The sequence below is a fragment of the Mastomys coucha genome, unplaced genomic scaffold (genome assembly GCF_008632895.1).
Source record: "Mastomys coucha isolate ucsf_1 unplaced genomic scaffold, UCSF_Mcou_1 pScaffold22, whole genome shotgun sequence".
NCBI classification, from domain to species: Eukaryota; Metazoa; Chordata; class Mammalia; order Rodentia; family Muridae; genus Mastomys; species Mastomys coucha.
Genome location: NW_022196905.1, coordinates 205,175,849 through 205,201,393, shown reverse-complemented (window position 1 = coordinate 205,201,393; position 25,545 = coordinate 205,175,849). Strand labels below are relative to the sequence as shown.

Sequence of the window (25,545 nt, the reverse complement as noted above, 5' to 3'; positions counted from 1 at the left end):
CAGGTTTTTTTATATATCTTGTACATATGATTTCGGTACTATGTGAGCCAGTAAATTTTTAATTCTGAATTTTTGAATTTATATTACTTAATTTCTAATTTTTTTAAGTCAGCATCATAGATACATTGTTTTTTGCTGGTTTCAAATTAAATACCACAAATGACTAGAGAATTGTGTCAGGCAAATTTGAAACATATTACTAACATTTATATCAATTTCCCCCAACTTCTTAATAAGTATAATTAGCCTGCATTTCAAATACCAGAAAGAAAAGCAATGTCTGAATTCAAGAGATGCCATGTGAACAAAGAAAAGGCCACAAAATCATGTCAGGTCACAATATTGAGGACACTGCTGTATGTTTTAATAATTATTTCAATACTTTTATATGGGCAAAGTATAACAGTCATATTTTTGCACTAAGCAGGTCAGCACTTCTCTTCCTCATTTCTCCCTTAGGCTCCACAAGGATAATTGGCATTCCTAGTTAATAGAATGAATAATTTTCACATGTGAATTTGTAACAGGAAACCTCAGAACAAAAGGTGTTAGCTTCAGAATATAGAATGCAGATCTCGAACTACCCACACTTTGCTTCGTGTTGCTTCCTTTACTGAAGTTAAACAGATTTCTAAAAGTCATAGATATACATCATTCTCTTTCTAAAATATGCTTCATAAATGATGACTTCTCCCTGGAGAATGTATGGTCACTGGGCTCACAGTAAATGAAAGTAAACAAAATGGGAGAAAAGCAGTCACCACTGTACAGAGCAAGCAGGGGCTTTCCAAAATGATCCCATAATGCACTACATTCCTTCCCCAACAAGATCTGAAATCTGAATGCGTATCAATATAAAGTGAAGGGCATAGATTGCTTCTCTCATTTAAAGATTAATACAAATGGAGCCAAAACAGATGACTGTAGGAATGATCACAACACACACAGACCTGGACTTTACTATCTCCTCTCTGGTGTTGATTCTTTGATGTTCATTTCTTGGAGGCAAAGCATGACATATAATGGGCTTTTCTTTTACTACCAGTAACTGTGGAACACGAGTGCATCCCAGTTTGTATTCTATGCTTACTGAATTAATCTGCAGGGAATTTATTTATTCGTTTAATGAGTCACTCCAACATCTTAATAGATTTTAAATACAAAACTAAGAGAAAAGAAACCTCAGCTCTTTGATATTTGTGTTGGTCCTCTTTGGTCTGATATTATTAAATACTACAGAGTGGGTAGTTTATGAGAAAAAATAGTTTATACTTTTATGATTTTAGAAATCTAAGATCATAACATAGGTGTCATCTTGGCCTCAACAGAGTTTCTTCTTTCTGGCTAATGATAGAACAGAGCTCCATGGGGAATAACAAGGACAAACATTCAGAGTATGTGCTTTACAGCAAAACCGCTCTTACCATAATCCATGGATGAATCTATTGACCTGTAATAGTCAATCCATTTGCCGAAGAATGCACCCTCATGACACAACTGCTACTAAAGATCCCACATAGGCCTATATGATACTTCAAATAGGGTTTTAAGTTCTAAAATACTTTTAGTGTGTGTGTGTGTGTGTGTCTGTATTTGTATGTCTACATATGTGTGGGGTGGAATGCCATGTTGTTTGGATATAAGAGGATGACCTGTGATGTCTGTCCTTTCCTTCCAAGCTTATTTGAGACAGTCTCTTATTCACTATTGCATATGACAAGATAGCTAGCCTGTGACTTCCAAGAGGAATTCTCCTATACTCCATTTCTATCTCATATTTCAACAACTGGGCCAGAAGATGTATTCTATTGTATCTAGATTTACATGGGTTTTGAAAATCTGAAACAAGGCTCTTATACTTGTACAAAAAATACCTTTACTCACTGACCCATCTCCTCTGTCCTCAACATGAACTTTGATAGTGATATTTAAACCACAGCAGTAGTATGACAAGTTAATATTAAATATGCAGAGCATTTGACAGTGAGACACCAGGATGGCTTAATCTGCTCAGATTTAAGCTTTCAAAGGGAAAGGAATCAAATCATGAATGGCACTTTCTATCGAGTTCTCTAGTGGCTGAAGAATTCTTTAATGAAAAGTCTAGTTGGTGATTAGAATATTTTAAGTTTCCATTATTTAAGTCACTCCATCAAATCTTCATTATGTGATTGGTTCCTGAAACTTTAGTTAGGGCTATAATGCTTAGAATGTATATGTAAATGTGCCTGACTTGTGACCCTCCCCCAGCCAAGAGGGGGCAGTCTCAGACCTTAGCTTGTCACAAACAGCCATGCCTCTCTTCAAGTTCCTGCTACACCAGAACTCCCACCTCCAGAGACTGAGGATGAAGATGCTGATTGGGTCACAGGGTGTTGGCAGACTGAGGGAAGGGGTTTTGCCTGCCTGCTAGTTACACAGTTGAATAATACATGGTGGACTGAAAGCACACCATGTCTTGGTCTCATTTTTTATTCCCTCTCACCATCTGGTTCCTTTTTATTCTTTTAGATTCCTACTTCTCTTCCAGAAGACCTGATCATATGCAACTGCAGGCGGCTACAACATGAACTGAAAGAGTCAACCTCTCTCATGTTTGTCACAATCACATCAGATGGCCTGCTAGGGCTCCGATATCTTGATTAAAAACAAATCTCTAGAAAGTGCTTCTTCAGTCAGTCAATGATGCTATAGTTGTTACTGTGAAATCAAACCGTCATAAGCACCTCAAATATATATATATATATATATATGTATATCTCAAATATATATATATCAAATATATATATCAAATATATATATGTATATATATCAAATATATATAGATAAAAACAAAAAATATATAACTCTAATAATATATAATTCTAATAGGGTTGCATTTAGAGTTACTAATTTGTGTGTTATGTTTACTATAAAAAAGCAAAGATCACGAAAGCAAAGATATTTAAAAGTATATATAGTATGTCACAAACAGGAAAGGTCCAAGAGCTTATATGATTGTGATTCTGCAGCTCCTTCCTAAGAACTTGAAGAGTATCATGGACACTAACAGAGTATGAGACATTTATATGCAAATGGCATAAGTATTTCTTGAGAATAGCAGTAACCAAGGGATTTATATTTGTTTCTTAAATCTGAATCCCCATCAGGCACTGAAAGGAGGGCTAGGTGATGTTATCATGTATGGTTTCCAAACTAAAGAGATAGAAAAGCAGAGTTTAGGGAAACCATATCTTTCATAAGAGATGGTAAGAATGAACTTTGCCATGGGCAAATCATTTTCTTTATTATGTAGATGGTAAAGCATATTGCCTCATGTCCTCTATCCTCTACTTCTATTTTTTTACTAAGATACCCTTATAAAGAAAGTTAAGAATACTGGCTAGAGGGATGGCTCAGCAGTTAACATCTACTGTTTCTGTAGAGGACCCAAGTTCAATCCCTAGCTTCTACCTCTACACTACCAGATCTAGGGCATCTGACAGCCTCTCCTTTCTTCTGGCGACTGTACCTGCACTCAAGGGTACCTGCCCCAACCACCAGCATGCACACACACACACACACACACACACACACACACACACAGAGTTCATGTTGCAGCCGCCTGCAGTTGCATATGATCGGGTCTTCTGGAAGAGAAGTAGGAATCTAAAGAATAAAGGGAACTGGATGGTGAGAGGGAATAAAAAATGAGACCAAGGCATGGTGTGCTTTCAGTCCACCATGTATTATTCAACTGTGTAACTAGCATGCAGGCAAAACCCCCTCCCTCACAGTGTGTGTGTGTGTGTGTGTGTGTGTGTGTGTGTGTATGCACGGAATTAAAAGTAAGACAAATCTTTAAAAATATTTTTAAAAGTAATTTATGAACAAAGTCAGTGTTTCTTATCACAGCACATGCAGACGCCCAAGAAGAACTCGCTCGCTGTCAACACACTGGAAGGGGATCTGAGTAAATGTTCATAAAAATTTGAATATTCTCTCCATTGTTCAGTAGTTAATTGTTACATCTAAAACTGACCTGCAAACACATTAACTTTGGGTTCTTGACACACAAAACAAAGCAAAGCAACAAGAGCTTAAAAATCTCACAGTGAATATACCCAACCAACATCTGTATGTAAAATTAAATATTGTATCTGTTACTGTGACATACATCTCAAACGAACAATATACACATATTCTAGGGATATGGGGTAGGGATAGTGCTAAGTTTTAACTTTGTGGGGTTTTAAAAAGACAAGACTGGGTAAATGAGAAAATAGGGAGATCAATATGTTTTTCTGAATTCTGTCTATATTCATGAAGACGAAAAGCTATGTTGGGACAGTGAGGAAGTGGGAGAAGCGAGGAGTGTGAAACACTCTTAACTCTACATGACCAAAAAATATGAAAGAACTAATTTCATAATGAGAGAAGATATTTTTAAAAACATGATGTAAGAGAATGATGTAAAGGAGAGGAAACAGAAGGGAGCCAACCAAGGATAAGGGTGACCCAAGGCAAAGGAATGGAAAGGGGTCTCATGCCGGAATGAGAATCTGCCTGCTCCTCTCTTCAGCTATAATGTGGTAGGCTCTGGCCTGGTCATTCTGCCTCCACTGGGTCCTCTACTCCTAATGGTACAGTCTCCCCCTCTCTCCATTTACTGTGAACTTGTTCTCTTCAGGATCCTAGGTCATAGTTCTTTTTAGCCACTGAAGTTTGATGTGACTTAGAGTTATTGAGATGAATGAGTAAACACTTTTTCTTTTATATCAAGTTGATTTTTTCTTCTAAAAGCCACCTAAGTGTCATTAAAATATGAGAAAGTGAGCCACCATGCCACTATATGTCAAGCAGCTGAGAACCCTTGCCATCAAAACATGCACAGCAGCAGACAAGAGTCTTTACCTACTCAAGATTCCGTCGCTGGTGAATTAGCACAGAAACACAAATCGTGCTACTCAATAAATTGGGTTAATTCTAAAGTTTGGTGCCTCAATTAGATTTTTCCTTCTCCTCATTTTCCGTCTGTGATCACAGTAAATGAAGCAGCATGAGATAACAATTCAGAATTATAAACGCTGCTGGAGGCCAGGTACAAAATAGTGTCATTTCCTATGAGAAATGGCAGTCTAACTTTTGTCTCCCTTCAATATCCTGCTACCTGCAAGAAGATATCTTCCTCCAAGGCTAGAGGCCTGACACTCTCCCTCCATATCACTGTAACATCCTCAGTATAGCACTGATCACATCACATTGTGCTCCATTTAATTACCTAAATATCAACATTAGGTTGTAAGGGGAGAAAAAAGGGTGAGCCACAATGCTTAAAACAAAGTTATATAGTCAAAAAAACATACATGAAACCCATAGCATAATGATCAGCAAAGAAAAAGACATAACTTTCCTTGCCTGTCTCTAGAAGTCTAAAGATGATAATGCATATGTGCATTCACATGCACTCACATACATGAATGCAAATATGTACATGAATAAGGCACATATATACATTACACAATGCCTGGACAGTTTTGAGCACTAAATTTTGCAGCAGTTTCAAGGACTAAACCTATGCAGTTAGTCCAACTTGGACTTTCTTAGTTCTATTATATCTATTTTTTCTTTCAAAGTGCCAGTCCCCACCTTTTCCCCAACTCTGAACAGGAATGAATCATTTCACCACTTTCTTGGGAGACCTGCATTTTCCAGCTGTTTGATGAACGAGTTTAGCAAAACTGCCTGGCAGATGGTAACTGCTGCATTTTGCTCTGGAGGCAACTACCTAAGACTCAATCTGACACTGCCAGTTGAACTGGAAGAAAGGCTGAACCTAGCTCCCTACATTTAACTGTTGTTGCAGTTGGTCTTAAGTTCCTGGCAAGTCAGTGCTGCATCATGTGCTTGGAGCCAGAAAGGTCATCTTTGTCACCTGAGTCCAAAACTTTGTCTCAGAGGTACAGCAAAGTCTGACTGACACTATAACAGAGGGTGTTCTATTCTGATCAGGATTCCTCTGGAAGATTGCAGCAGATAAAACATTTCATCTTCCAAATTTCCTGATTAATAAGTAGAGGCTTTTATTGCTTGCATTGCCAGTGGGCATGCTCAGTGAGTGCCTGACCCATCAATTAGACAGGATTCTTCATTTTGCCATCACTGTTCAACCATGTGGTAAACCTGACCCCTCATCATTGAAAATGGGAATTTCAGTTACCAGCCGAAGTGACTCCCTCAGTATTCTGTGTTCAGCACTGATGCAAACTTCAATTTTGCTGTCTCTATTCATACTAGTGACATTCTGAACCAGGTATAACACATTCTATGCAGGTGCACTGGGGACAGGACCTGAGACCAAGAAGAATCAAGTTGGAAGGGGCTGGAAGGAGAGAGTGAGGGGAGACACAGCTAGAACTGAGGAGTACTTGGGGTTGGTGTGAAAATTTAGTGCAGTGGAAACTTCCTGCAATCTATGAGAGTGACTCTAGTGAGGGTTCCTAGTAATAGAGGCTATGAGGTCTGAACTGACCAGTTCAAGGCAAGTTAACCAGGCAAGGATTTTAATAATGGGATTGGGTTGCATTCAGTTGAGTTGGTGTTTGAGGGAGTCCACTGGAGATCCTCAAACAACTGAGGCTGATGCTAGGACAGAGAGTTGCTGCCTAAAACTGACAATGTAGCTGGATTGCTGAGGACTGTTGGTCACAGAGAAGTCTAGCTGGTGCCTGCATGGAGCCTTCACCTCTACGCTTTATAATCTCTTTAGTGCCAGAAGGTACTCTCCAGAATATTGAAAGAGAAAAGACACCATCCCAGACACAAAAGCTTTGACCCACCACCAGTTCTGCCTGAAAGATGTGCTGGAGCAATGGTGTCATACAGCTTGTAGGAGTGGCCAACCAATGCTTGGTTTAACTTGAGGGTTACTTGATGAGAGGGAACCCATATACTATACTGCCCAGATGGCCAGGAATTGGAGACTGGATAGCTCAGAGACCTAGGGTACAGCCAAACACAACTGGTAAGACAATAATAATGACGACGACGACGATGATGATGATGATGATGATGATGATGATGATGATGATGATGATAATGATGATGATGATGATGAATTTATTTCTAATGTTATTCTGCTACACTCATAGTTCAGTGCCTAGTCCAGTCATCATTAGATGACTCCTCTGGCAGCATATGGGAGTGAGTGCAGAGACCCATAGCCAGACATTATGTGGAGAACCTAAATTGGAGGTCTCCATTAGTTCCTTTACCCTAGAGACCAAAGAACATTGAGGAAGATGGTGAGGGAAAATTGTAAGTGTCAGAGGGGATAGAGGACATCAGGAGAACATGGCCCACTGAATTAATGATGGGTTGACAGAGAGTGAAATGGAAAACACAGGACCTGGGTCTATACCAGGTCTTCTGCATATACGCATGGTTGTTATTTTGGGGGTTTTGTAAGACTTCTAACAGTGGGAACAAGTGTTTCTCTGACTCTTTTGTCTGCTTTTGGGACTCTCTTCCTCCTATTGGGATGCTTAGTCCAGACTTAACAGAAGGGTCTTTACCTTGTCTTACTATATATTGATTTTTGCTTTTTGACTGTTGTCTCTTGGAAGCCTGTTCTTTTCTGAAGAGGAAATGTAGGTGGAGTGGATATGGCTAAGAGAAGAGATGGGAGGTAGCTGGGAGGAGTGGAAGGAGGAGAAACTGTGGTTGGCATATATTGTATGAAAGAATAATTTATTTGCAACTAAAAGATGTCTAAATATTTCTCTCTGAGTATGCTTTCATAATTTTTTTGTTTTTGTTTTTGTTTTTGTTTTTCGAGACAGGGTTTCTCTGTATAGCCCTGGCTGTCCTGGAACTCACTCTGTAGACCAGGCTGGCCTCGAACTCAGAAATCCACCTGCCTCTGCGTCCCAAGTACTGGGATTAAAGGTGTGCGCCACCACTGCCTGGCCATAATTTTTCTTGATCATACCATGTGACCTTAAATTTATATCCAGTACATACTGTGTGGAGAAGTTGATTCCCTGTTCTATACAAGTTAGATTGTTAGCATTCAGTTGCCTATAACAATAACAGTAGGAATGATGAGAACAGTCACAGAATTCCGTGGATCTGAGGTTTGGTTTGAACTCTATAGAACAGTCTGGGTATCAGAATGGCATCAGTTCACTTTTTCAAGACCATCAAAGTATATACTTTTTGATGTAGCGTTAGCACCTCATTTCCTTCTTTGTGCTTCAATTACCTAGCCTATAAATGGTCAAAACAAGACATTCTTATTGCTTTTTAAGGACCCTTGGGGATTTTTCTTTTTGGAATCCATCCAGTAAATGGAGGATTTTCTTGGTTTTCATTCAATCATCTATCCATGACACATTTTTTTTTCTAGATTTTGTAAATTCTCTAGATTTTCATTTTGGTTTCCTCTCTTCATCTGTTCTCAAGCTCTAAATTGATTGAAGCAAGACTGGCATGTCAATTTTTCTGACACTGGACTCTGAGCCCACTAATACCTTATAAAAATAATTATCTGAGGTATTTTAAAACAATATTTAAGCAAAATTATCAGTCACTTATGTCTGTATATAATGATGTTTTATTTCATAGCCATTGTATCATAGCGCTGAGTTACAGGAGTTACATAGACCCCTCAAATATGTTTTTAATTAATTTTAAATCTATACTCTTTTGGTATTTTTTGTCAATAAAATATATCATCTATGTTAATGCAATTGTAGTCAACTCACCCTTCTTCCTCTTCTTTCCATTTCTTGAATATTCGCACTCTTATCTTATTGTTCAATACCACTGAATAATCCTTGATAATTTAAATATATATGTATATATAATAATTTTCCAGGTTATTCCTGGAAATATTCCAGTACTATTACTGATAAATCTCTTGTCAACTTTCATTGTTCAATCATGGTCAATCCCCTTAGAGTTGCATTATAACTTAAGTTATCATCAGTGACAACATCACATGCTTGGTCATAAGATCAAACACCTTATTAATTGACCAATTCTTCATACCTTTTCAGCTCATTCCCTTAAATATATTTTGTCAAAATTCTTTAGCTTTATTTGGATATATAAGTAGTCAATTCATCATCATTTTCTACTCCTTATTTGACTTTCCTTAGCATATTGGTCCATTTCTAAGTTAGACTCCATGCCTAGACGTATCTTTTAAAGTCATTCTCATGTCCCTTGAATTCTCATAACTTTTTCTGACTAAAAAAAATCATTTAAATTAGTTCTTTCATTGTGATGGCCACCCAGAAATAGCCTTCCTAACCAAGTTGAAAAAATAATAGACATGCATACTCAGTTCTCCGTTTAAATGAAGACCTTTTACTGCCAGTGGAGCCAAGAATTTCAGTGTATATTCCATCCCCACATCTCTGATGCTTCCTCCCCATCCATGTAGTAGATAATAACTTGGATGTTCCTAATAGCAGATAAGCAATATATATACTCATCCTTCCCTGTACCGAGTGAACTTCAATCACAACTCTAGCATCTATTTCCTCACTTTAAGATGGATAGATAAACCCTCTCAGCTCCAATGTAAGCTTACCTCTGCCAGTTTTCTACAGCAACTAAGAAATTTTCTCCACATACACTTATCCCCCAGCATATTTTCGTTCCCTTTACTTCTCTACCACCATTTTCCTGTTTATTTATTGATTCCCATCTGAACACAAACATTCTTTTTTTATGCATTCATTTTTATTAGATATTTTCTCTATTTACATTTCAAATTTTATCCCCTTTCCCCTTTCTTCTCTGAAAAATCCCTCTCTTCCATCCCCCTTCCCCCTGCTCACTAACCTACCCACTCCTGCTCCCCTACCCTGGGATTCCCCTACACTGGGCCATCAAGCCTTTATAAGACCAAGGGCCCCTCCTCCCATTGATGTCTCACAAGGCCATCCTCTGCTACATATGCAGCTGGAGCCATGAGTCCCCCCTTGTGTACTCTTTGGTTGGTGGTTTAGTCCCTGGGACCTCTGATAGTACTGGTTGGTTCATATTGTTGTTCCTCCTATGGGTCTGCAAGCCCCTTCAGCTCTTTGAATCCTTTCTCTAGCTCCTTCTTTGGGGACACTATGCTCACTCCAATAGATAGCTTGAACATCCACTTCTGTATTTGTCAGGCACTGGCAGAGCCTCTCAGGAAACAGCTACATCAGGCTCCTGTGAGCAAGCACTTGTTGGCATCCACAGTAGTGTTTGGGTTTGGTAACTGTATATGGGATGTATTCCCAGGTGGGAGGGTCTCTGGATGGCATTTCCTTCAGTTTGCTCCTGTGTGCATATGAGCTCCACGAGATCATTTTCCCTTGAACCCTGTGCTTAGAGACTGTGTGTGATTCAAGGAACAGTGAGCACTCTACTCAACACTCAATGCAACATTGTATGAGGAAGAACTGGCAAACAATGAGTAATATATTATTCATTAATGTTCACAGCACAACTTTTATTTAGAAATGGCTCTATACCTGTGTTTTCATAGAGTCCATTTTGATTTCTCAGGCAATCATGCTCTGTCTTAAGAAATGCAATGGCCACATAATTTTTGATATAGCAACATTTGCAAATTCATCCTTTGCTGCTAATATGCTCAAGGCAAAAAATGATAAAGATTTAAAGATTTTTCTTTAATCTAGTTTAATTACTCTTGATATAAATCTATTCAGTAACACATTTTTGGCATGATTGCCATCCATTGCTCGTACAGACTCAATCAAGAGTTGCTGTGAATATCAGAATCAACTTTACTGCTGATGAATTAAAGATGCTCAAATACAATTGTCTGTCTTATGTTTTGTTTAATAGCACATATCATTAAGAATTCCCGTGTTTGATATGTGCTAGTCATTGCAGGACTATAGACATCATACTTCTTGTGAAATATTTATTAGATTTTCCAACCTACTTTAATAAACATTCAACTTCTCCTCTGGCCCACCACCCACCAGAGACAGTGGAAGAAAAAAGTTATTAGGACACAGGGGAAGTAGACCTGTTTAGAAATAGATATTTTTGGGGGGAGGGGGCAAGCCCAATCTTCTCTGTCAGGATATCAGCAGTTCAGTCCAGAAGCAAACACCAAATACAAATCAGCAGCTGCAGTCCAAGCCTGCCAGTAGATACCATGCATGAAGGAGGAGCTGCAGTCTAGACTTTCTGGCAGATACCACACAGGAACCAGCAAGGGCAATTCAATCCAGAAGAAACTGCAAGGCTTGCCAACCAGCCTAAGGTTGCCATGGAAGTGGTAAGAAGTCAGAGGAACCTCATGAGAAGTTCCTTGGCTAGTTTCTTTCTATGGCATCACCACAAGCAGAGCTCAGCAATGTAATGCTAGGTGAACCAATATGAGCCTGTTGTCAGAGAACAATGGTGAGGCAGAGTAAAGCAAACCAAAGCTCAAGCTCCCCTCCTCATATGTGGGGTCATATTTATATACCTTCTGAACAGCATGCATCCTCTTACATGTCTGCTTTAGCAAAATATCCTTTACCTGTGTTCCTCAGCAAAACATCATTTGACATAACTGACTTGCCAAAGAATTCATAGGTTTCCATTCCAAGATATATCATGAATGTGTATATCCATGGATCAATGATGCAGTGTCATCCAAAGAAGGGTTTGTGAACCCAAAGAGACTACGAAGGAGCTGCCTGTGATGTAATCACATTAGGGTCTCTTTATTATAAACTTGAGTTTGGGCTTACTCACCTCTGACCCACAAGACAGTTTGGTGAAGCAGCCCTAAACTCTCATCAGGACAATGTTTTATTAAAAATGGAAGTAAGTATGGGTGTGTCCAGTCTGGCAAGTATCTAACTGAATGTCTATTGTAAGCCAACAGGTGGGTCCTCTGAAGCAAGATGGTAAACAATCACAAATGCTCTGAAAGTACATCTGAAACAATCAGACTAAGTTTTGATTAACTCTTGCTAAGAAGTAGCTAGGCAGTAATTCAGACAAAGGACAAGCCATGGGGTCCTTCCTAGTATGTGGAAGTACAGGTCAAGTTATCAGGCATTTTTTCTTTCTTACTTACTTTCTCTCTCTCTCTTTTTAAGATGGAGGCTGGTCCCAAGATGGAGTAGGTTTGGCCTCTCAGTAGTAAATATTAATATTGTGACTTGACAAATATTGCAGTTAATATTCACAGTGCTTAAAGATAACAGTAATTTATCAGTTTCAGAAATTTCAAGTCCTTATGGTCTATCCTGGGCTGACTACCACAAGACAAGCAGTAAAACTTTGCTATCCTTTAGTTATTCCATAATTTTATGCACATTTCCCCCAAAGCTCCCAAAGGCACAGTTAGACTTCATTGATAGTAAGTGATACACACTGTCCAAATATTATAGAAAGACAAATGGTCAATGGAGGTTCAAATCCAGGTTTGATGATAAAGTAGAAAAGTGACCATTGTGAAGCACCGTTGTAATACTTCTCAATTTTTATCTTACTTTTCTTTCACCTGATAATTAGGTTATCTTGGGGGAGAATGACAAGATTTACTAAAATAATAGGAATGAATCATCTACTAAACAGATATTGAAATACTAGTTAAAAGGGGTAAAATCAGCTTATGACCTATCTTAAAGTGTTACAATCTGCCTAGCAATGATGTCAAACTTCTCACTCTGTCTCCCTTATGAATGCAGGTATCTTTATTAGTATTTGGTTACCTGTCTTAAACGCATAATCCTTTCACTTCCTCGTGGCTAACATTAGATTTACTTCTGCAGGGATAGGGCCAGCTTTTTCTTTTCCCACGTCTCCTTAGAGAATTCAGTGCAGCATACCTACTGCACACAGAGAGTTATAATAAGTTTTCAACCCTGGGGATATTTTTTCAGAGTTAAAATTGTTATAGAAAGGCACAGAGTGAAAAATGGGCTGCGAAAGCTTGGGCAGTAAAGATTTACAGAGGTACTGGCATTTCTCTTCCCAGTGGAGCAATCACTGTGTCCTATTTCAGATATCCAGACTCTCTGTTAAATTTATGAGAGCATCCAAAACATCCATAGCTCCCCCTTAATCCCAGCTACCAAACCCCATGCTTCAGGAACTGCCGAGCAGCAGGTGATGCCAACTACCTTGAGTGCTTGGCTTCCTGCTCTTTAGAATCAGTATCAAACCCCAAGTCTTGCAAAAAGTAGAATTGTACTATATCATTTCAGCGAGCAATTCTCCTACCAAACTTTCAGGTGCCTAGGAAAGTGTTGCTAGTTGGAGACAGACTCCACTCATTAGTACTTTTCATATTATCTCCTGTCTCTCCAAAAAAGAATAATGAAAGAAATTGGGAAGAGCAGAAACACAGTAAGAAACATTGTTAGACAGGCCAGGCAATACTCCAAACAATATCAAAATAGATTACCATGGCCGATATGAAGCATACCTTTAGGTCTCACAGGGATCTCTCAATTTGCTCTTGCAGCTGTCCTATATCTAAATTATCATTAAAGAATGTTTACTTTAAAATACAATTAGACACTAAGAAAACAGCAAACATCTTTTCTAGTGGTTTGATACCACAGTGACAGACAGTTGATCACACAGAAAAAGGCAGTGTTATCAGTGGCTCGCAGAGCACCTGAAGTGCCAGGAGAAGAGTGAATATATCAACTCAAAGAGATGAAGTGCTATGCATTTGCTGATTGTTGGCCCTTCTCTTAATGAGAACCATCTCTGAGACACAATTTCTATCATCATGCAATTTGCATATATTTGTTGAAATCAACTATTGCATCTTTAATGCCTTTCCCCCTTAAACAAAAGCAATAAGCTAGGAAATTCTGGTACTGGTCCCAGAACACCTCCAATTTCAGGACACACGTTTCCTGTCAAGATCATGATTGAGTCTGTTTCTACAACTTTATCTATTACTAAATATAATAAACAAAGATACATACTAAAATATGCCATCTTCTAAACATCATAGATCTTAATTTCAAGGCATACTTACAGCTCAGTTCTGCACATCTATTGCAAATTTCACATCATTACCATATTATGGCTTAAGGTTTGACTGCCCTTCTCCAAGCTATGTCTCTTTCATTTGGCTGAGTACGCACTTTTGTCCTTCCTCTTCCTCTTCCTCCCTTTGAACCTTCTAAATACCCATCTTCTCTCATTCCAGATAGTCTATTCACAAGAACATCCATTTCTAAAATAACCCCTAATAATAGTCAGTTCTTCAAATTAGACTCCAGAGCCACACATTTCAAATTATTGTCATTTCTGAGAAATGGTCTATTCTTGTAAATTTATTTGACAAGCTTGATAAAAATGCCCAGAATACTTTTGTGTAAGCACTGTCATATCTGGTTTTAAATATATTCATTACATAATACTATGTGTGTATATGTGAGTGTGTGTGTATTTGCACATGTACTCACATGTGTGTGAGCATGCATGTGTATGTGTGTGTGTGTGTGTGTGTCTGTGCATGTGTGTGTGTTCATATTCAAGGTACATGCTGGCTTTACTTTTTAGTGTAGTTCAGTTATGATAACTATAATTCTGCTAACTTCAGGATATACCTGTACAACATGAGTAGGGATAGTTCGGTTGGTTATGATTCCTAAATGCCTATTTGACTTATTTAAGCAAAAGTAGATGAACATATCTGCCATGGTGGTTGAAAAACTTATCAACACTTAAAATATGCTGTACCTTTAAAAATCAACATTCAGTTATGAATATATGGTTATAGAGATAATTTTTAACCTACATAACAATGTGCTCTACATACTTTTGTAGTTTATTCTATATATTGAAATAAATAAAATCTCCCTAGTGATCAAATTATTTAGACCTCTTTAAAAAGATTCATTTCATTTATAAGTTATAAATATTAACAATATATAGGATACAACCTCAGGTACATATGCATTTTATTTAGTATTTATAATGCATTTTAAAAATTATTTTGTTTTAAATTATGTGTATGTATCTGTGTGTTTGTGTGTGTGTGTGAATGCATGCAAGTACATGCCTATGTGCAGGATTGTGAAAATGAGAATAGGTGCCATTGGTGGCCAGAAAAGCACTTTGGATCCTTTGTAGATGGGATTTTAGGTGGCCATGAGCTGCCCAATTTGGATACTGTGACCCAAATGTGAGTCCTCTGTAAGAGAAATACATTATCTTAATTGATGGTCTGGACTCTCCTGGCCCAGTATTTGAAACGCTTATAAAGAACTTTCTATTTTCAATTTGGCTACTTTTTGTTTAAAACTTATATGAAAACTTAGAGGTAAGTCTTTCTATAAAGTCCTTTATAATATGACTTCTTCATCTTATGAAACAAATTACTTCAAATCATTAAGCTCCCCAAGACATTCTAGGATAGTTCAAGCAAAGATACAATTTAACTAAGTTTTTGAAGATTCGGTTGAATTATTAAAACATTTCCTGTTTCTTAGCATTTGCAAATCATACTTTTATGTCAGCTATATCAAAACATAGGCTCTTAAAATCTCTGGAAAGGTAATGGAAGAGAAAAATCTTACATTTAGGAACCTCTACCCTAAAGGAGAAGATGTAAGTTTAGCAAAAGGAGTATAATATAGCCAGCAGTGCTGTCAAATAGAAAGCCAGGGGTCAGGAGAGTCGAAACAAGGAGATGGAAAGTGAATAATTAGCATCCTCCGTGGTAGAAATCTGTACTTAAGAGATGCTGCCCTTAGCAGGACACATTTTAGGAAAAGTCAATCATTTAGTAGCAAGTTCTTATTGATTGATTGATTGATTAACTGACTGATTTGTCATAAGACTAGATCCTACTTCTTGGGATTTTTCTTTGAAGGAATTTATGTTTTCTTTTTTCAGGATGGTTTTCAGGATCACATGTATATGTACTAGGACTTTTTACATAATTTTGAACCACCTCATTCTGAATATTTTGCCTCAATTTTAATAGATAATGTAGCCATGCAATAGCAATACAGTCAAGTAGTACATGATTACTTATGACTTTAAATTTTATTTTACATTGATTAAGGAAAACAATATCCTAAACTGGATAAATATAAAAATCATTTGTATTGTGCTTTACATCATACTTTTCTTATATCTTATTTACTTTATAGTTAATAAAAGAATATTTCATTTTCTAGACTATTTCAAACATATTAGGAAGGGACTTCTATGTCCATAAAATTATTGTTACTAAAGTATCAATTCTTGGCGTTGATACTTTGATAGTTGCAATCCCCTACTGGGAAAATTAGGTGTTTCTAATGCTACTGATAATGAAACTGGGACATAGTACACATTGTACTTTAATTCTGAATCAAAATAATAGCATAAAATTATTATATGTACAAGGATATTATAATTTTCAATTCTTTTCAACAAATACCTATAAGCACGCCACATGATCATTTATCAGCATGCCTAACTGTCATTCAATATCTAACGAATCTAGAGCAGATTATCTGCTTTCAATGATTCTTCAAATCTTAATCTTATAAATAAAGACTTGAGCTTTCAAAACAGTATATGACTTACCCAAGCATGAATAAAATTTAGTCTCATGGTTATTTTGCATACAGTTTCTTGATTCTATATCAGTGATGTTATCATGGCAGGGAAGGAAGAATTCATTCAAACAATGTTTGCTGCACACAGGGGTCTGCTATAAAACTGTCAAACTCAAAATCATGGAATATACTACCCCAGTGGTTGGTGATGCTCAAACCAGATTTGGAGAGTCTATATTGCTGGTTTATCTCTGTATGTGTGACACCAACTGTGAGTTATAGAAAAGCTTAAGTAATTACCAAATTTTATTTTATTTTTATTTATTCTTTGAGAAATTCATACAGTATATTTTATTGTATTTCTCCCCATCCAACAACACCTTTCTTTATAATCCTTCTGTCTCTTAAATAAAAATAAAAGATTCAAAGTCACTAAAACCTATGGAATCTGATTTGTGTTAACCTATTACTCCTGAGGAAGGAGTCTACCTTATATTGTGGTTGATATACCCAGTGAAGAAAATTGATTTTCCATCTTCCTGCAGCTTTGATTTGTAAATCACTTTTTGTCTGGGGTTGAGGTGTTATGCCCACTTCCCCTTGGCTGTGCTGGGATGTGGTCCAATTTGAACTTGTGCAGATATTGTGCTTGCTGACACAGAGTCTCTGTGTATACAGGTGCATCTGTCCTGCTATGCTTGGAAAATATCCAAATATTTTGTTGACCACTTCTGTCATGAAGGTCTCTGAATCAGTGCCTCCTTCTCCATCTTTTTCCACCTCTAAAAACCAGGTGATCACATGTCTTTTTGTACCAACAGTACTAACCTTGTCCATTTAACCTGTTACTACAGAAACGTCCATTATTGGATATTCTAATCTATGTGAAAAAATTGTGTAACACAATCTGATAGTATGCACAGTTTAATAATTCAAAGTGACCAAATGTATCCTAGGTAGCAAAGGCGAAGATGTTAAGTTCCTGGTACTCTGAACAGCTAAATTTGTATAATAAACAAGTGGCATAAAATCCTTATATGTTACCCCTGAAACAATATAGTGTTAAATCAATTTAAAAAGGCCATTGGATGAATTCTTATTGCTTTCTTTTAAACAGAAATTCTTCCTGAAACTTTCTGGGTTTACTCATCTTTTCCCTTCAACCTCTCCTCACAGAGGGCAAAGCATTCCCTTGTCCTTACATATGCGGTGCTGAAGGAGTGTCTGAGAAGTGCCCAGGTTCATTACCTTGAAGAGACTACAATACTGCTCACCCTGAAGAGGAAGATAAGACTACCATGGAGATTAGAAGGTACAGAAGAGAAAAAAACAAAAAGTGATATCTGCGTAGAATTCAAATCATGTGCTTTTATCATTTAAAACCCAATATCTTAAAAAGTATTTATATTAAATATTTTTTAAATTTGTGTGTGGATATCTTTATATGTGTATGTGAATATCTGTAAGTATCCACATGGGCTGGAGGATATGGGTGGAGCCTCTGGAGCTGGAGTTAAGCCTCTGTGAGACTCCCATTGTGAAAGCTGTAAAACAACCCTCATCCTTTTAAAGAACAGAAAGAGCTTTAACCACCATACCATCTACCTAACTCTAATTTCTCTCTCTCTCTCTCTCTCTCTCTCTCTCTCTCTCTCTCTCTCTCTCTCTCTCTCTCCCTCCCTCCCTCCCTCCCTCCCTCCCTCTCTCTCTCTCTCTCTCTCTCTCTCTCTCTCTCTTTCTCTTTCTTTTTCCTATACAAAAAGTTTTATGTATTCGTAGGTGATTATATACAAGTGAAACAAGGACTGCAATCTATGCCATTGACTGGCTCCTCTCCTCTGTTAGCTACACTGTAGCAGGCTGGAGTGTTTTTTAAAACCCAGACTAGGTTTGTATCCAGAGTGACAATAAGAAGTTTAGCTTCAAATTGAAAATCACTCAGACACTGGCAAGATCCAAAGCAACACTATCCTTATTTAATAGGGACAAGTTAAGGGCTATGTTGTATCTTGACTTTTATACAGATGTTATCTAAGGGTTGATCTCCTTGTCACAGAAAATAAACAATTGTATATTATCCCACTCTTCTCTCCTTTTTCTCTTCTTTCCTCTCAGATAACCAGTATACCTTTATTTAACGTTAATACTTAGACTTGAAATCAATACATATGGTGATAAAGATTATTTTTGCATCTTTTACAAATCCCAACTATTACCATTGTGTTTAACCCCTGCTATTTTCTATGTGATACTTTTTACTTTTAGATACTAAGTTCAAAGTGTTAACATGTTTCAGTAAAATGTACTTTATATGATCTGATAGGAATCACCTAATTGTTCTTTTAAATGCTTGCCTTACTTTCCTTGTATCATACTTAATATGTGCTATTGTGTAAACTGAGGTTTTAAGCTGAATTATATTTTTACATATTGTCATTTTCTGTTTTATGTGATTTGTATTATATGCTTATAAGATATTTATTCTCTAAATTAAAAAAAACAAATTGTCTTTAACAATACAGGAATAATTTTTGTTAAATCATTATTGTATATTATGTATTTTCATTATTATATGGTATTGTATTAGTTGTAGTAGTAGTTCAAAGCTTTTGTTTAACAAAGAGTAAAATATACGTAGGTGAGAAATGAGTTGTAAAAGTAATAATTGTTTACAATACAAAAACAATAATGTATTCAATAAAAATATATAAGGAGAATTTGGCTATCTAATTATCCCTATTGTTTGTTAATGTCCCATCTAAATACACAAATCATAGCAGAGAAAAATGATTTCACATCAATAGCCATATATTTGCACAATTTACAAAACTCTAAAATAAACTTAACCTTTAGATTTAGTTTCCAATCCAATAAAATTCTAAAGGTATGTGACAGAATGAGTATGCAGGTGAGTCAACTTGACAAAATAAATGAAGGTGCTAGTTTCTTATTTATTTTGGTCAGTCTGCCATGGCCACTTTGATCTATTAGTTTCTATTTGAAAGTAAGGCAAACTTTCTATTTGAAAGTTTGACTCTTATATAAGGTCACCAAGGTTAACTTATTCAGAGTGATACCAGGGAGAAGCAGATACAAGACCCTCTAGTACACAGCTTACTTGATATTTCTCAACACCTACAGAAGGAAGGAGAAGATAAGTTGAGAATAAGGTAATTATTTAAGCATTTCTATTGAGATATAGTTGTCACACTGATCTAATAGTCCCAACCTACTCTGCTGCACATCACATCCTACTCTCAAGAAGCTTGTGCAAATAGTACTCTTTACTGGTATACATAGAAAGCATAAAAGGAACCGTCTTGTCTCAGAGTATTAATTTAGTTATTTAGTTGAAGAATAACAGGTTTAAAAAGTTGAAACCCCGTTTGATCTCCTGCTCACACAAAAGATTTTAATCACCACCCAATGTGAAACTGTAACAATTTTCTGAAAATAACTAAAATGAAAATTCATCTTGCTGTAGCTACTAGGCTCAAGTTAATGGAATTAATCATGCACCTGTGATATGTGAAATGTTTATTGCATACATTAAAAATATTAGAGAATGGAAACATAGAGATGAGATAGAGAAAGAGATTTATTACACTAGCTCATATCTGAAGAGATTTGCAAGCTGGTAATACCATACTAGACATTATATTTTGAGAATTACAAATAAAATTCTTAGTCCATTCCATAGTGAATATGTTAAAATGAGTTTTGGGCCATGTAGATATAGCCAGTAGATGGAAACTGTGCTACATTTCTGAATGAGATAAAAATATAAAATAGGTTATGGCAATTTGAAGGCGATAGTATTGTAGGGATTTTCCCTTTGCATTGAGTAACAACTTTATTAACTTTATTATTAAGATTTAACTCATATGCCCTGTATTTATCCATGTAAAGGAAACAATTCAATGAGTTTGGTAATTAACAACTGTGCAAACGAGAAGACAGAGACTTATATTTTAAACTCTAATGTCAAAACCAAAACATTCAGTAGATACCATTTACCCATCCCCTAACAGCTAACCACAGACAAATGTGGTAGAACAGACTAATGAAAGGGCCCAGACATACAGGCTGTAGACCATGAAGTAACTCGCTGAGAATCACCTACACTAAGTCATGAGAGATAAGAGGGCACCATTCTCAAATGCTTGCACTTGAGAATGGGTTTCCTGTAGTGACTATCTAGAGTCAACTGACAAGTGTGGTGAGTTGTCTGCCTTCAGTGTCACACTGATGATCATGGCAATTATTAGAACATGAGACTTTCATTAATAAATTTAGAAGACTTGATATCTGCTTAATTATAATATCTACTGAGCATATTTTATATTCTTTGTGCTTATATTTCAGTATTATATTATTTCTATTTTAATGATGTAATCAATGCTTGGATTTTAACCCATGCTAAGTAAAAATATAACAGTTTATAGAGAACACAAAATCAGTGGATCAATGAAGTTTATGTCATTGGGAAAAGATCTTTACCAATCCTATATCTGATAGAGGGCTAACATCCAATGCATACAAAGAACTCAAGAAGTTAGACTCCAGAGAACCAAATAACCCTATTAAAAATGGGGTACAGAGCTAAACAAAGAATTCTCAACTGATGAATACTGAATAGCTGAGAAGTACCTAAAGAAATGTTCAACATTCTTAGTCATCAGGGAAATGCAAATAAAAACAACCCTGAGATTCTACCTCACACCAGTCAGAATGGCTAGGATAAAAAACTCAGGGTGCAGCAGATGCTGGAGAGGTTGTGGAGAAAGAGGAACACTCCTTCATTGCTGGTGGGACTGCAAGCTGGTACAACCACTCTGGAAATCAGTTTGGCGGTTCCTCTGGAAATTGGACATAATTCTACCAGAGGACCCAGCTATACCACTCCTGGGCATATACCCAGAAGATGCTCCAACATGTAATAATGGCACATGCTCCACCATGTTCATAGAAGCCTTATTCATAATTGCCAGAAACTGGAAACAACCCAGGTGTCCCTCAAATACAGAAATTGAGGTACATCTACACAATGGAGTACTACTCAGCTATTAAAAACAATGAATTAATGAAATTCTTGGGGAAATGGATGAATCTGGAGAATATCATCCTGAGTGAGGTAACCCAATCACAAAAGAACACACTCTCTGATAAGTAGTTATTAGCTCAAAAGTTCAGAATACTCAAAGTACAATCCACAAACCACAAGAAACTCAAGAAGAAGGAATAGCAAAGTGTGGACACTTCATTCCTTCTTAAAAGGGGGAACAAAATACTCATAAAAGAAGTTGCAGAGACTAACTATTGAGCAGAGACTGAAGGAAGGACAATCCAGAGACTGTCTCACCTGGGAATCCTTCCCATATTCAATCATCAAATCTAGACACTATTGTGGATGCTGGCAAGTGCTGGATGACAGGAGCCTGATATAGCTGTCTCCTGAGAGGCTCTGACAGTACCCAACTAATACAGAAGTAGAGGCTCACAGCCATCCATTGAACTGAGTACAGGGTCCTCAATGAAGGAGTTAGAGAAAGGATCAAAAGAGCTGAAGGGTTTGCAGCCCCTTAGGATGAACAACAATATGAACTAACTAGTACCCTCAGATCTCCCAGGACTAAACCACCAACCAAGGAATACATATGGTAGGACTGATGGTTCTGGAAGCATGTGTATTGTAGAGGATGTTCAAGATTGATATCAACGGGAGGAGAGGCCCTTGGCCCTGTGAAGGTTCTGTGCCCCAGTGTAGGGGAATACCAGGGCCACTAAGCAGAAGAGGGTAGGGTGATGAGCAAGGGGAAGGGGGAGGGAACAGGGGTTTGTTCTTGTTGTTTTTTGGGTTTTGTTTTCTTTTTTTTTTTTTTTGGAGGGGAAACTGGGAAAGGAGAAATCATATGACATGTAAATAAAGAAAATATCTAATAAAAAGTAAAGTTTATGGCAGTCGGCTGTAATAAAACACTAGGAAAAGAAAAATCAGTGTTGTACTTTTCCTTTTCTCAATTTTCAAGACAAAGATTTCTCTATGTTGTTTTGGCTGTCCTGGAATTCACTCTGTAGACCAGGCTGGCTTCAAACTCAGAGATTCACCTGCTTCTTCTCCTGGGTGCTGGGGTTAGTGGCATGCACCACCAACTCCCCAGCATATTTTATCTTTTCACACTAAAATTGACCCAATAATGTAGTTTCTTATGGGTATTCTAGGCTCAAAATTATTTTTCATATTGTTAATTGGTATACTGGAGTACATTGTACTTTTCTAAACAGCCTAAATTGGGTTGAGTTAATTTAAGTTTCTGAATAATATAATTAAGTTGTTTTCGGGAAGTGGTTACTATGGAAAGCTACCTGAAGTAACAGAAAAGATAAGTGTCTACAAGTAAGATAATAATGAACCCTCACTGCACCCCAGGTTTCTGATTTCAGAGACTAGTGGTATCTTTCATGTGCACAAACAGAAGCATTTCTGTCCATGTATGCCCATGAATTACATCCCACTGTGGTAAATATAAATGATACTTAACAGCATGCTAAATCCACACTCATGCCATAATTACTATGAAACACTACAGAATAACATCAAGGGAAAGAGAATGAGTTCCTGCCCTTAAAACTGAAAAGGTTCCGTGTCTTCAAGGACTACAATAGTACAGTGGGGAGAAGCGGCAGACTTTTCAGCATGATGTTAGCTAAGTCTCCTTTTTCTTCCATCAAGCAACCAGAAGTTTTCCACTGAGTTAAAAAAATCAAATAGTATGACCAAATACATTACACTACTCGCTGACCTCTGGCCTCTGATTCTTGAAATACTAAAGAGATTTAAGTTCATGTAAAATAAAACTGATTGCTCTAGATTGAATTAGTTCACCCCTTTTAGAGTCAGGCACTAGAAAAACAGAGTACCTGCATATAAATACATGTGAATCAGTGTCTTATTCCGGTTGTTGAGAATGAAACCAAGGCACAGTGGTGAAAAACTGTCTCACACAATACACTAGGAAAATATTTTATCAGCTACTCTCCTCAGTCATAGCTTTATAAATTAATTTATGTTTTGAGAATTTTATATATGAATGGTCTATATGTGTCATAAATGCTCCATGTATATCATTCCTCCTCCTTATTGGCCCTCCAATTTCTCCCATGATTCCAAAACTTATAGCCACACACACACACACACACACACACACACACACACACACATATATATGTGTGTGTGTGTGTATAAATTTATTATATATACTTATAAATTAGATTATTATATAATTTATATTAATTATATGATGAAATTATATGATTTATTATATTATATAATTTAATAATTATAAATTAATAATTAATTTAATTATTAATAAATAATATAAATTTAAGAATCAGACCTCCTGAGTTTATTTAATGTTGATTATATGTATGGGTGTTTTAGGAATGAACATTTGGGGTTTGGAGAATGTCTTTTTCAAGGATGAGCCTCCAGATAGGTCAGTCAATCTGAATTTTAAATATCAACACATACTTTTCTCACTATAGTGCCCTGAAGACAAAGCTTTCTAATTGAATCTCTACTAGTTCACTCACTCTTAATCTAGTTAAAGAGAAATCATAATTTTCTAAACACAGCAGTCATTTGTATAGGTTGAATTCACTCATCCATACCTGAATTAATACTTCATTTTTTCCAAGTCACTGAATTGTGTATGAACAATTATACATGATAATTTAATATTTTCTCATGTTGGAGATCAAACCCAGATTCTCATTTATGCTAGACAAGTAATCTCACAATGATTAAAAATCTTCAGCTTGAAAACTCAGTTTTTAAAGGAGGAGCCATAGATCACGGATAGAATGCTTGATCAGTATGCACAAGCCTTGAGTTGAGTCCCCAGCACCACAAATATAAATGAAAAGGGGAAACTAATTGCACAATTTTCAATCATTTCACTGGGCTTTCTTCCATGCCCAGAACAGCAAATACTTTTAGAAATGTGAACATTTGGGACTGTAAACATTTTCAGTATAATCTCATTTATATGATCTTATGTTTATTGCTTTAGTACAAAACGGGCATAAACATTATATGAAAGACATGTTCTAGTAAAACTACTTGCAGCAAATAGGAAGAAGGCTGGACAAGGCACACAAGAGTGCATTTTTCCAACCTTAGATCTATGCCTGCAAATGAACTTCCAGACAATGCTTCATCCCCAGTGGCTTTGGCCTTTATTTGAAGGTTCATCTTCTCTACCCTCTGCTTTGTGACCTGTTCTTGTCATACATCCTCTCAGGTGTTCCAGACTTTACCATTTTCCAGGTGGTAATCTTCTAAATTGCCTAGTGGACAATTTCTCTTACAAGAGACAATTGAAGTAATCAATAATAGCTTTGGAAATTTTATGTGCAGAAGACAGAACAGTGTGATTGTAAGAAGCAGAGGCAGTGGATGACTAAGAAGGAAACTACATTTTCTCGTCACAACAGGTCAGTTGCACCCCTGAACTCACAGTACTTGGGACTGCATGCAAAAAACCTGTGCAAAGTCAAGGTAAACCAAATCCCAAAAAAGAGACAGGAGGTGGACACTTAAGTCCCACCCCTAGCTGAGGGACCATTGGACTGTAGCTGCTGGATAAAGGAGAATAGCTTTTCTTCAAGGGTTTAGCCCCTGACAGAGCCACCATGATCCAGTGCATGGTCACAAACCCAAGAATATAGAGGCAGCTCAAGTTAGACTAAATCTCGGGTCTAAAAGCTTGAGAAGAGACAGTTGTATGAGTGGAAAGAGGGGTGACTATGAGAAGAGTTTGAGGAGAGCACTAACAGGCATCAAAATATTGTAGGAAAATTTCAACAAATTAATAAGAGTTAAAAGCGTCTCTATAATTTTCCTAATAAGTTGTGATTTAATAAAAGGTAATGAAATACATCTGCTTCCATGACCATTGGAAAACTTTAGGTAATAGCTAAGTAATTGCCTCCCAAAGAGTTGGAAGTGTTCTTGTTTTTTTTTTTT

General features: G+C 36.9%; 1 protein-coding gene across 8 annotated transcripts in view; it reads right to left on the bottom strand.

Moving 5' to 3' along the window:
* Positions 1-25,545, bottom strand: part of Marchf1 (membrane associated ring-CH-type finger 1) — an 803,111-nt gene that overhangs the window by 371,573 nt on the left and 405,993 nt on the right. The window lies entirely within an intron of this gene.